A 13,758-nucleotide genomic window follows, 5' to 3' on the forward strand; every position below is an offset into this window, starting at 1 on the left:
GATTGCGAACTGGGACTAGAACTCAGTAAATTGGGTCTACTTCATCTATGATCGGAACATACTCTGCATCTTGAATGGACTTTGTGTTGAGATTTTCTGTTTAAGCAAAATAGGAAAAATCTCAGCTGATGACAACAATAGGGATTCAGTTCCTAGATTAGCTCCAGGTTGTTGGGAGGGAGTTAATGCCTCCTATATTTGATGTGAGGGAATTAATGAGGCTGTTAGATTCTCTAGGCTATATAACAGGCAACCATTCGGATGTTTGCTAAGAGAGTGTGAGGCTTTCATGATGTAATCTCCTAATTTGATTAATAAATTCTTGATGCCTATGTTTGGTGGACGTAGCCCAGATTGGTTGGGTGAACCACGTTAAAAGCTGTGTCTTATGTGCTTGATTTTTCTGCTGTGTTATTTGTTGTTTAATTTAGCTGTGCATCTCTCCAATAATTGGTATCAGAGCATGTTGGAGGTGCTGCCTGGAGCGCTGGCTGTGCTGGAGCTGCACTGTTTGGAGGTCTTGTGCTGTTTCGTGGAACCTGACTGTATATCGTTGTTGTTGTTGGTGCGTGGATAGCAGACCTTTGCTGGCAGAGCGCGTTGGAGGAGCGCTGGAGGTGGAGCGCTAAGGAAGCTGATGCGTTTGCTGTGCTGTGGATTGCTGTTGCCTGTGCGCTGGAGCTGATGCGTTTTCTGCCTGTGCGATGGAGGTATGACTGTTTTCAAACAGCAGGTGTGGCGATTGTATGCGGTGAGTAAACTACTGTTTTTTGTTAAATGGATCATAGTGATAGCTGGAGGGGCAGTCTACGAACGCTGCACGGAATTTTACCTGAAAATTGAAATGCGTTGAAACCAGTATATGTTAATGCATGCGTGGAGCTGGTTTTTTACAATATTGCTGAAGCGCTGTGTTGAGATTGGCGCAAAGCACAGAGGTGTGGATATGGTGTTTTTTAAACAGCGTGGATTTATTAAAACAACGTAGACATATTTTATACACAGCGTGGATTATTTTGTTTGCTGCGTTGACCAATGCTGGAGCCTGAATTTTTTAAAACGCTGAGACCATTTTAAAACGCAGTGTGATTTGATAAAACGCATTTGAATTGAATTGAGTGGTGCTGGAGCGTGGATTTATTATAATATTGCTGAAGCTACAGTTTCATTAACGCAGTGCCAGTTAGATTGTGGGAATTTTTTGTGTGCTGGGATCTTGAAGTTTTTAAAAAAAGGGACGTATCTTATTTTTGAGATGTGTATATGGTACAGAATTTGCACAAATAAAATGAAAGTGTTTCTTTGTTTTAAAAAAAAAAATAAAGAAAAGTAAAATAAGTGCAAAGGGCAGTTTTTTTTTTGTAAAGGCATAGGCAGTTTTTTGTTTTTGTGTAAAAACAAAGGCATAGGCAATTTTTTAAATTGTTGGTTGGATATTTGGAGATTACTGTGTTTTTTGCTCATATCTAATGGCGAAAACTCAAAGTGCCCATTTTGAAATTGAGAAATTTAATGGCAAGAATAATTTTGAGATCTGGAAGGTGAAGATGCACGATCTGCTGGTTCAACAAGGTGTGGCGAAAGCACTGTTGGGGAAAAACAAAAGGCCTCCTTCCATGACGGAGGATGATTGGGATGAGATGGATGATAGAGCTCTGAGCGCAATTCGGTTATGTCCGGCGGACGATGTTCTGTTCAACATTGTGTCAGAGAAAACCGCCGCAGGCCTGTGGACGAAGCTTGAGAAGCTCTATATGACGAAATCTTTGACAAATTGGATTCTCCTGAAGCGGCAGCTTTATGGTTTGCGGATGAAAGAAGGTACCTCAATTGCTGATCACCTAAATGTTTTTAATACCTTATTGGTGCAATTAGACAGTCTAGATGTGAAATTTGATTCAGAGGATAAGGCGATAACTTTATTATGTTCATTGCCCGAATCCTGGGATCACTTTGTTACTTCCATAAGCTTTAGTACATCAGATATCCTTGAGTTTGACGATGTTGTTGGAGCCTTGTTGGCTGAGGAGATGAGGAAGAGGTCGAATGCAGACACCTCTACATCAGAGGTAATGATGGCCAAAGGTCGCTCACGAGAGAGACACTCCGGGGGAAAGCATAGCGACTCTCGTTCGAAGTCCAAAGGAAAGAAGCCAAAGATGAAGTGCTGGCATTGTGGCAAGGGTGGACATCTGAAAAAGGATTGCTGGAAGCGAAAGCAGGCTGCTAAAGAAGGCTCTTCGACAGAAAAGAAGGAAGCCAACACCACGGATACAGGTTCAGTATCAGGTTCAGGTATGAGTGATGAAGTATTGTCAGTTAATGTTTCAAAACATGATCAACATTGGTTGTTAGATTCCGGGGCATCTAACCACATGTGTATACATAGAGATTGGTTTAAAACATATAGATCAATTGATGATGGTGTTGTGTTCATGGGTAATGATGTAACATGTAATATTGTGGGAATTGGGAGCATACAACTGCAAATGTTTGATGGGACAACCAAAATATTAACTGATGTGAGGCATGTACCAGATTTAAGGAAAAATTTGATTTCATTAGGAGCACTTGATTCAAATGGATATAAAACTGTAATTCAAGGTGGAGTTATGAAAATCTATAAAGGTATCTTACTAGTGATGAAAGCTAAGAAAGTAGGAAATCTATTTCAGTTAGAAGGTAGAACTGGGTCAGATCATGTGTCTGTGTCTGAACATGACAGTAGTTCCATTCACTTATGGCATCAAAGATTGGGGCATATGAGTGAAAGAGGATTGAAAATTTTGGCTGACCGAAAGTTACTTCCTAATCTAAGATCTGGAAAATTGGATTTTTGTAAACATTGTCTGTTTGGTAAACAAAGTAAACAAAAGTTTAAAACAGGCAAACATACTAGTAAAGGCATACTTGATTATATCCATTCAGATGTTTGGGGTCCAGCCCCTACAGCGTCATATGGTGGCTCATCTTATTTTGTATCATTCATTGATGACTTTTCTCGGAAAGTTTGGGTCTACATGTTGAAAAAGAAGTCTGATGTTTTTACAGTTTTCAAACAGTTTAGAGCATTGGTAGAAAACAACACTGGTAGAACTATAAAATGTTTAAGAACTGACAATGGTGGTGAGTTTTCCTCCAAGGAGTTTGACAGCTATTGCAAGGATGCAGGGATCGAAAGACATAAGACCACGGTTTATACTCCTTAGCAGAATGGAGTTGCTGAACGCATGAACAGGACTCTTCTAGAGAGAGCAAGGTGTATGCTGAGTAACGCCGGGTTGCTGAAGGAGTTGTGGACGGAAGCAGTGGCAACTGCTTGTTATGTGATAAACCGATCTCCATCAACAGCAATAGACTGCAAGGTTCCGCAAGAGGTATGGACAGGACACCCTTGTGACTATTCTAAACTCAGAGTGTTTGGTTGTGATGCATATGCTCTAGTGCCTAAACATCAGCGAACTAAATTAGATCCAAAGTCTAAAAGGTATGTCTTTGTTGGGTATGGTGATGGAACAAAGGGATTTAGATTGTGGGATCCTACTACCCGCAAAATCATCATCAACAGAGATGTAAGGTTTAATGAATCCTCTCTTGTACAGTTAGATGTAGATAGAAGATTGAAACAGGATGATGTATCTGATTTCCAGCATATTCAGTTTGACAGCATTTCTAATGATAGTCATAACGACCATAGTTCAGATTCTAGTCATGAACAGGTTTCAGAATCAGATTATGAACATGGTTCAGATGGAGGACATGAACAGGTCTCAGATGGCGATCATGAAGAAATTCCTACAGTTGATAGACAGCCAATTATGGAAGCACCAGAAACATTCTTAAGGAGGTCTACAAGGATCAAACGCCCTCCGAGAAGGTATGATGATCATGTTACTTCAGTTGCTTTGATCGCTAATGATGATGAACCTTTGTGTTATCAGGAAGCTGTAGAAGGTTCAAATAGTGACAAATGGAAAGCAGCCATGAAGGAAGAAATGATGGCCTTAGGTAAGAATGGTACGTGGGATCTGGTTGAACTTCCCAAAGGCAGGAAAACTGTGGGATGCAAGTGGGTGTTCAAGCTGAAACGGGGTGTGAATGATACGGAAGACAGGTACAAAGCGAGACTGGTTGCAAAAGGGTTTTCTCAGAAAGCTGGCATAGACTTTCATGAGATATTTTCACCAGTGGTTAAAATTGTTTCAATTAGAATTGTGTTAGCATTAGTGGCTTTGTTTGATTTGGAGTTGCAGCAGTTAGATGTTAAGACTGCATTTCTACATGGTGATTTAGATGAGGAAATATATATGGAACAACTGGAAGGGTTTGTTCAGCATTGCAATGAGAAATTTGTCTGCAGGCTCAAGAAGTCATTATATGGCCTGAAGCAGTCGCCTCGGCAGTGGTATAAGAAGTTTGATTCTTTCATGTTGAGTCAGAAATATGTAAGAAGTGAATATGATCATTGTGTTTACTTTAAACAGTTAAATAATGGCATGTTCATTATCTTAGTATTATATGTTGATGATATGCTTTTAGCAAGCAAAAGCATTGAAGAAATCAACAGGTTGAAGACTCAGATGGCAAGGACGTTTGATATGAAAGATCTAGGAGCGGCAAGACAGATTTTGGGCATGGAGATTTTCAGAGACAGGAGTAATGGTAAGCTGTGGCTATCACAACAGAAGTATGTTGAGAAAATACTTTTGAGGTTTGGTATGAATAATGTGAAGCCTATGTCAGTCCCTTTAGCTTCCCATTTTAAGCTTTCTTCGAGTTTATGTCCTAATACAGATGAAGAAAAGGATTATATGTCTCGAATTCCATATGCCAATGTAGTAGGGTGTTTAATGTATGCGATGGTTTGTACTCGACCAGATATTTCACATGCAGTTGGGGTTGTCAGCAGGTACATGGAAAATCCGGGTAAAGAACACTGGTCAGCAGTGAAATGGGTGCTTCGGTACTTGAGAGGCACAAGTAGTTATTGTATTTCTTACAATAAGAGTAGTGGATTTGTTTGCGGATATGTTGATTCCGATTTTGCAGGTGATTTGGATAAGAGAAGATCAACTTCAGGGTACGTCTTTACTCTTGCAGGTGGAGCTATAAGCTGGATGTCAAAGCTACAGAATATTGTTGCTTTATCCACTACTGAAGAAGAATACATTGCTACTTCTCATGCTTGCAAAGAGGCGGTTTGGTTGAAAGGTTTGCTTGGTGAGTTTCGTAGGTTATAGGACAACATCAGGTTACTTTGTGACAGTCAAAGTGCAATACATTTGGCTAAGAATCCGGCCTATCATAGTAAGTCAAAGCATATTCCAATCAAATATCACTTTGTAAGACAGGTTATCACTGAAAGGGGAGTTTCTCTTGAAAAGGTGCTTACAAAGGAGAACTGTGCAGACATGTTCACGAAACCAGTTTTGTTGGAGAAGCTACGCTGGTGTTTGGCTTCTCTTGGCTTGCAGAAAAGATAAAATAATAATAATAGGGCATCAGGCGAATTGTTGTCAAGGTGGAGATTGTTGAGATTTTCTGTTTAAGCAAAATAGGAAAAATCTCAGTTGATGACAACAATAGGGATTCAGTTCCTAGATTAGCTCCAGGTTGTTGGGAGGGAGTTAATGCCTCCTATATTTGATGTGAGGGAATTAATGAGGCTGTTAGATTCTCTAGGCTATATAACAGGCAACCATCCGGATGTTTGCTAAGAGAGTGTGAGGCTTTCATGATGTAATCTCCTAATTTGATTAATAAATTCCTGATGCCTATGTTTGGTGGACGTAGCCCAGATTGGTTGGGTGAACCACGTTAAAAGCTGTGTCTTATGTGCTTGATTTTTCTGCTATGTTATTTGTTGTTTAATTTAGTTGTGCATCTCTCCAACACTTTGCTCCAGCTACCTATGCCTTTGTTACCTCTGCACCTATAACTTCATCTATTCCCACCTATGCCTCTGTTGCCTTGACCTCTGCTTACTTTTCTGCTACCTAAGCCTTAGCTGCTGCTACCTTGCCATTCAACCACACGATCCGAACTCATCCTTTTGCAGCTTGGAGAGTACATTAATAGCCATGTAGCGGTAATTAAAATGGAGGTATTTCAAAGTAACATTTTATATAAATATTTTTTTTATAAAAGTCTTTATTTTATATATATCTATATATATATATGAGATTTTTTTTATATATGAAATAAAAACATAAAAAGGGTTTTATTAAAAATAGTTCATTTATAAGGATTTTTTTGAAAAGGATCTTCGCAAAGGTTATAAAAAGAAAAATTTAAGGTTTCATAAGAGGATTTTTTAATGAAATATGGATTTCTCAAATTTTCAATCCTAGTTCGCACCGTTCACAGAGAAGGATTATGATGTGTGGGCCATGAAGATAGCAACCACATTGCAAGCTCATGATGTTTGAGATCATCTCTATTTTAGGTTTTCAAAACCTAGAGATGAAAAAGAAGAACAAGCCCTCACTAATGCAGAGAGGGGATTATAGAAGAAAGACAAAAAGAAGAATACACAAGTGTTGCAGCTTATCGAGCAGGGAGTGGACCGAATAGTGTTCCAGAAGATTAAGATCACGTCATTAGTAAAGACAACATGGGAGACCTTGGTGACAAGCTATAAAGGCATCGACAAAGTCAAGATTGTTAAGTTGCAGAATAATAGGAGAGGATTTGAAAGTCTGCAAATGAAGGAGGAATAGGAAATTAATTCTCTCATTAATCGGGTTATGACTGTCATAAATTAGTTAAAAATTTATGGTGAAGAAATTAAAGATCAAACAGTGGTTGAGAAGGTCCTTAGATCTTTGTCTACCAAATTTGATGTTGTGGTAGAAACCCTAGAAGAAGCCAAGGATTTGGCATCATTAACAATTGATGAGTTGATGGGATCACTTCTCACATGAGGTAAGGATGGACAGAAATAAAGATTCCGCTTTAGAACCTGCTTTCAAAAGCTAGGTTTCTATTTCAAGAGAAAAAGGTCGAGGAAAAAGTAGATCGAGATGCAAAGGACGAAGCGGAAGACATGGTGGTTAGAGAGATGGTCGAGAAGAGCATGAACATGAAAGTGGAAGCAACAACATAAGCTTCCACAATAATCAAAGAGTTGATAAATCAAAGGTGAGGTGTTATTATTGCAATAAATTTGGTCACTATGCCCGTGAATGCAAGAAGAGGTTAGCTAGTCAAGGGAACCAGAGAGCTAATGTGACTATGTTGAATACTAACTCCATGTTCCTTACTTTCCATACCATGCATGAGCCTTTCGATAATGTGTGGCTATTAGATAGTGGTTGTAGTAACCACATGATAGGGAACAAAATTTTAGTTGCAAATTTGGATCAATCTGTGAAGACAAAGGTAAAGTTTGCGACTGACAAGACTGTGGATGTAGATGGAAAAGGAGTGGTCAACATTTTGACAAAACAGGGGGATCCAAAGAAATCTCAGAGGTATATTATGTCCCTAGTCTCCAACATAATTTGATAAGTGTTGGTTAATTGACACAGAAGGGATACAAAGTTATCTTTCAAAGACAAGAGTGTGTTATATATGACAAACCCCCAAGCAAGAAGTTAATAAGAAAGGTGCAGATGATGAGGAACATACTCTTTCTTCTAATTATGAATTATAATGATCAAGTCAGTTCTTTTACAGTTGGACGTTCTATTGATTATTGGCTATGACACTTGCGGTTTGGACACTTGCATTTTTCTGGTTTAAGATTGTTGCAGAAGAAACATATGGTCATAGGATTACCTCCCATCAAAGAACCTGCTAGTACTTTTGAGTGTTGCACCTTGGGAAAGAAACACTGTGAAATTTTTCCAAGGGGAGTTGCATACAGAGCAAAGCAACATCTTGAGCTAGTGCATACAGACTTCTATGGAACTATGAGGACATAGTCAGTTTGTTGAAGTTGTTACTTCCTCAATTTTATTGATGACTTTAGTTGAAAGAATCAGGTCTAATTCTTGAAGCAAAAGTCTGAAACTTTTGCAAAGTTCAAGGAATTCAAAGCCTTAGGAGAGAACCAAAGTGATCGACAGATCAAGGTATTGAGATCAGATCGTGGTGGAGAATATGATTCGAAGACATACCATGATTAGTGCAAACAACATGGAATCAGAAGATGATTTAAAAATATATACACACAATAGTAGAATAGTGTAGTGGAGAGAAAGAACATAACCATTATGAATATGGCATGGAGCATGTCGAAAGTAAGAAAAATATCTAGTGATTATTGGGAAGAAGCAGTTACATGTGATGTTTATGTGATAAACAAATCTCCTACAAATAGTGTGATTAAGAGAGTACCAGAACAAGCATGGTCAAGTTTGTCTTGCAACGTATCTCATCTCAGAGTATTTGGATGTGTAGCTTATGCACATGTGCCTAAATAACTAAGAGGAAATTGGATGATAAAAGTGAAAAATGCATATTCACTGGTTATAGTGAGCAATCAAAAGCTTACAAATTATATAACCCTATCACAAAGAAGACTATAATTAGCAGAGATGATGTATTCAAAGATCAAGAGTCGTAGAATGATAGTATATGTAGGTTTTAACCCCGAACAGAAATTACCTGCATACGAATTCTAAATCACAGAAAAATAAATAATGCGAGAGCATAACACATAAAACACATATACACAGAGATTTTCCCCTGGATCCCAAAACCGGGACTACCAGCTTGATTTTTCATTATATTCCTGTCAATGTTACAATACATATTTATACATGATCCAGGTGGATGTTGGTGGCCACCCACCAACCCATTTGGACCCCCACAACTGTCTCTTTCAGTCTTTTCAGTTTCCTAAATTGTAGCACAATTTACTATTTTTAGCAGTTTTTTCGGGTCCTGAACTTCCGGAGCCGTTTTGAGGCCCTAAACGACGTTTTTTTGGGATTCTAGGGTCCCAAAGTGGTAGTACTCGGATAGATCTTTCTAACGAGCTATCGTACGCGTCAAACGGAGATCGTATGCCAAAGTTACGACCCCGGGAAATTGATGTACCAATTTACCCAAACGGGGCCCACAATTTGGCGTTTCATCTTCTAGGGTTAGGTTTCGGGATGTGAAGGGTTTTCCATTGTTTCTCAACAATAAATAGGCCTTCGAGCCTCATTGTAATACAGTTCGGAACAGTTCAGAGGCATGTAGCCGCACATCTCTTCTCAGAGATAAGCTACCATCGCCCTAGCTAGTTTCTTTCCATTTCTGGTTGTAAGCATATTTCAGTATTTTCCATTAATGAAATGAAGCATTATTTCCGCTGCATCTATGTGTTTATGGTTATTGCATCTCTGTATTTATGGTTATCTCTGTAATCTATTGCGTTCCTGTCTAAATCCGGATCAGTGGTATCAGAGCGGTCTGCTTTTTCTCTGTTTTTCTTTGCATGTCCCCAACGAGGTCGGGATATAAGGAGTTAGGGCTTGAACTGGTCGAACCTTTGCAAGATCAGCCTCGCAAATCCCGACGGCCTCCCATGGCGGATGAGAAGAAAGACGAGGGGGCAGGAGATCCTATCAAAATCTTGCTCGAAGAAGCGCTCGAGCGGCAAAGGAACGCGATGATGGATAGCTTTGCACAGATCCTTCAACGGCTACCCAGAGGCGACGCATCGGCTTCCAACAGCGACTCTGGAAATGCCACACCCTTCAAGGTACAAGTTAATTTTGAAATCCCCATCTTCGAGGGTAAAATAGACGCAGATGCCGTAGATAAATGGTTAAATCTGCTAGATGGGTATTTTTCTGCTCACGAATTTTCAAGTCGGGAAAAGATTGTTTTTGCTCTTCTCAAAGCAGCCCCGCACGTCAAGGACTAGTGGGAAACCTACTGCGAGCAGAAGGATGAAAGTACAGGCTCACTATTTTCAGGCGCACCCACTTGGAATGACTTCCGGGATGCCATCAAGGAGCAATACTACCCTGTCGGAAGCTATGAGGACAAATACATCAAATGGACCACACTACGGCAGGGACGAGACCAAGATGTGTCGGAGTTCACAAACATTTTTCATACCCTTCGCACACAGTTGGGTATCAAAGATTCTGAGCTGCATCTGGTACTCAAATACCGTGGCTGCCTGCACAGATACATCCAGGAAGAGATGGGGTTCTTGAACATCTCCTCACTCGGCACAGCATACCGATACGCTGTCAAAATCGAGCAAAAGTTCAAACAGAAGAAGCGAGACTTTGGATCTGCAAATCCAAAGCCCAAAGGACAAAGCCAAGGCGGGGTGACCCAAGACAACCCATCGAAGCCACAAGAAAAGAACAACACCATGAAGCCGAAGAAGGACACAGGGAAGTGGTGTGAGTTCCATAAGAGTCCCACTCATAACACAAGTGAGTGTCGGACCAAGCAATCGCTGGTGGCTGAGTTGAAGGCTTCCGAATCAGATGCATGTTCCGACCCTGAGCCAGAACCCGACAAGGGGAATTGCAAAGGGAAGCAGATCATTGATGCGGATCCCAGCGCCACTGTTGCCACTGCCAAGATCCAGAAAGATGAGCCCGAAAATCCAGAGGAGGGGGAGCGTCTTTTCCACTCACAGATGTGGGTGAAGGGTTCGCCGCTACAATTCATTGTCGACAGTGGCAGCCAAAAGAACCTGGTTTCAGCAGAGGTCGTGAAGCGGTTGGGCCTACCGACTACACCACACCCGCAGCCATACAGTATCGGGTGGCTTCATGAAGGACGAGATCTGAAAGTTCGCCAGCAGTGTCGCCTTCCCTACAGCATCAAACCCTTCACAGACGAGGTATTGTGTGATGTTACACCTCTGGATGTTTGTGATGTATTGTTAGGCCAGCCATACTTGTGGAGGCGACATGCTGTGTATGAGTCAAGGCCTCGTGCTGTCATTATTTCTTTGAATAATTCATTATACAGGATACCGGAGGTAGCCCCACCTACCGCCACATCTTTGATTACTACCAAGAAAGGCAGCAAGCTCATATCACAGACCAGGAAATTCATTTGTCTGGTTCACTCCCAAAGTAAGGGGAAGATCGTTGCTACATCCATGACCCCCGCAAAGGGTTCCTCTACGCAGCAGCAGCAGCAAAGGAATACAGTCATGACAGAACACAGGAACAACTTCTCCTCACCCACAGGAGTACCACACAAGCTTCAAGTGGGCAACAGAGTTTGGTTACATCTGCAGAAAGAACGCATTACAAGAGCCCATCAGAAGCTCCGACCACTCCGACATGGTCCTCACAACAGTACCAAGGCTATGGGAAACAATGCTTTGAAGCACAGCATTCCTCCATTCCTTCGCTTGCACCGAGTATTCAATGTGGACCATCGTCGACCATGCTTTCCACCATCACTGGACACATCAGAGATTGCAGGACAAGTTCAGCAGATGGAGGAACTCAACGCAATGGGGACCATTGCTTCCTAAGGGGGGAGGAATGATCCAGGTGGATGTTGGTGGCCACCCACCAACCCATTTGGACCCCCACAACTGTCTCTTTCAGTCTTTTCCGTTTCCTAAATTGTAGCACAGTTTACTATTTTTAGCAGTTTTTTCGGGTCCCGAACTTCCGGAGCCGTTTTGAGGCCCTAAACGACGTTTTTTTGGGATTCTGGGGCAACATGGGTCGTAGACCGATGTTGCCTCCCAAAGTGGTAGTACTCGGATAGATCTTTCTAACGAGCTATCGTACGCGTCAAACGGAGATCGTATGCCAAAGTTACGACCCCGGGAAATTGATGTACCAATTTACCCAAACGGGGCCCACAATTTGGCGTTTCATCTTCTAGGGTTAGGTTTCGGGATGTGAAGGGTTTTCCATTGTTTCTCAACAATAAATAGGCCTTCGAGCCTCATTGTAATACAGTTCGGAACAGTTCAGAGGCATGTAGCCGCACATCTCTTCTCAGAGATAAGCTACCATCGCCCTAGCTAGTTTCTTTCCATTTCTGGTTGTAAGCATATTTCAGTATTTTCCATTAATGAAATGAAGCATTATTTCCGCTGCATCTATGTGTTTATGGTTATTGCATCTCTGTATTTATGGTTATCTCTGTAATCTATTGTATCGAAGCATTCAATACCATGGACCGAAAACCATTACATCCAAAACCATGGACCGAAAACCATAGGTAGGTTCGCCCAACCTAATATAGGGTCCAAAAAAAAAATTGCCAGGGCGCTGCCTCGGACCCCGTAGAGGGGAGCTACCCGCCCCCCTCAAACCCCCTGGACAGGGGGGCTGCCGCCCCCCCGTGACCCCCCCGCTGCGCAATCGGCGCAACGAAGGGGGGGCTCTGCCCCCCCTCTAACCCCCTGGTTCACTACGTGGGTTAGTCGTGGAAAGAATATAACACAACCCAACAATCTCCCACTTGTTGTTTTCTTTCCACACGGGGCCACAGAAGAGCTTAGTCATTTTTCTAGCCCTGAAATGCCCATTGTTTCTCTACACCAAGAGAACTTCTCAGAGCTCACAGATTTTGTCAATGCATTTGCAGTATTCCTCAAAGTGTCCACATTTACTAGCAACACCTTTTTGTCTTCTATCATATCCCTCACAAAGTGATACTGAACATCAATGTGCTTTGTCTTTGAATGATAAGCAGGGTTCTTTGCCAAGAAAATTGCACTTTGGCTGTCACAATCTATTCTTATAGCTCCGTGTACTAACCCCATACTTGAACACATTCTCTGCAACCAAACTACTTCCTTGCTTGCATGAGTTCCTGCCATGTATTCTGCCTCTGTAGTTGATAGTGCCACTACAGATTGTTTCTTACTCATCCAACTGACTGCACCTCCAAATAGGTTAAACACATACGCACTTGTAGATCTTCTATGATCCATATCTCCAGCCCAGTCTGCATCAACAAAGCCTCGAATATCCAACACTCTGTCCAATCCTGGTCTTCCATGGTAGCACAAACCATAATTACTAGTGCCACGCAAATACCTGAAAACCCGCTTCACTACTGTCTAGTGCTCCTTCCCTGGTTTTGACATAAACCTGCTCAATAGTCCCACTGCATGTGCAATGTCTGTTCTAGTACAGACCATTGCATACATCAGGCTACCGACTGCACTTGCATATGGAACACGGGACATGTCATCTTCCTCTTCTTGTGTCTTGGGACACTGTTCAGCAGATAACCTCACACCTACAGGAATAGGAACCTTCACCGGTTTACTATCCTACATATTAAACCTCTGCAGTATTGTCTCGACATACTTCCTCTGGTTCAACCAAAGCTTCCTCTTTGCCCGATCTCTTTTAATTTCCATGCCCAAAATATAGTTTGCAGCACCAAGATTTTTCATGTCGAATTTGGAGGACAATTGGGTCTTCAAATCCTGGATAATTTCTCTGTCGTTTCCAACTAGCAACATATCATCCACATACAAGACCAGATAAATAACATGGTCACCAATCAATTTAAAATACAAAGGTGATCTGCTTTGCTTCTGGTGAAGCCAAGTCCCCGTATAAATGTATCAAATTTCTGATACCACATCCTTAGTGACTGTTTTAACCCATACAGAGACTTCTTTAACTTGCATACCATTTCTTTCTTACCCTTCACCGCAAAGACTTCAGGTTGCTTCATGTAGATTTCCTCTTCCAAATCCCTGTGAAGAGATGTTGTCTTCACATCGATCTGTTCTACCTCAAAATCAAAAGCAGTAGCAACAGATAAAAGTAATCTAATAGAAGTTACCTTGGCAACAGGAGA

The sequence above is a fragment of the Pinus tabuliformis genome, chromosome 1_1, assembly GCF_031772625.1.
Source record: "Pinus tabuliformis cultivar Carrire ecotype Pingquan chromosome 1_1, CPIR1, whole genome shotgun sequence".
NCBI lineage: Eukaryota > Viridiplantae > Streptophyta > Pinopsida > Pinales > Pinaceae > Pinus > Pinus tabuliformis.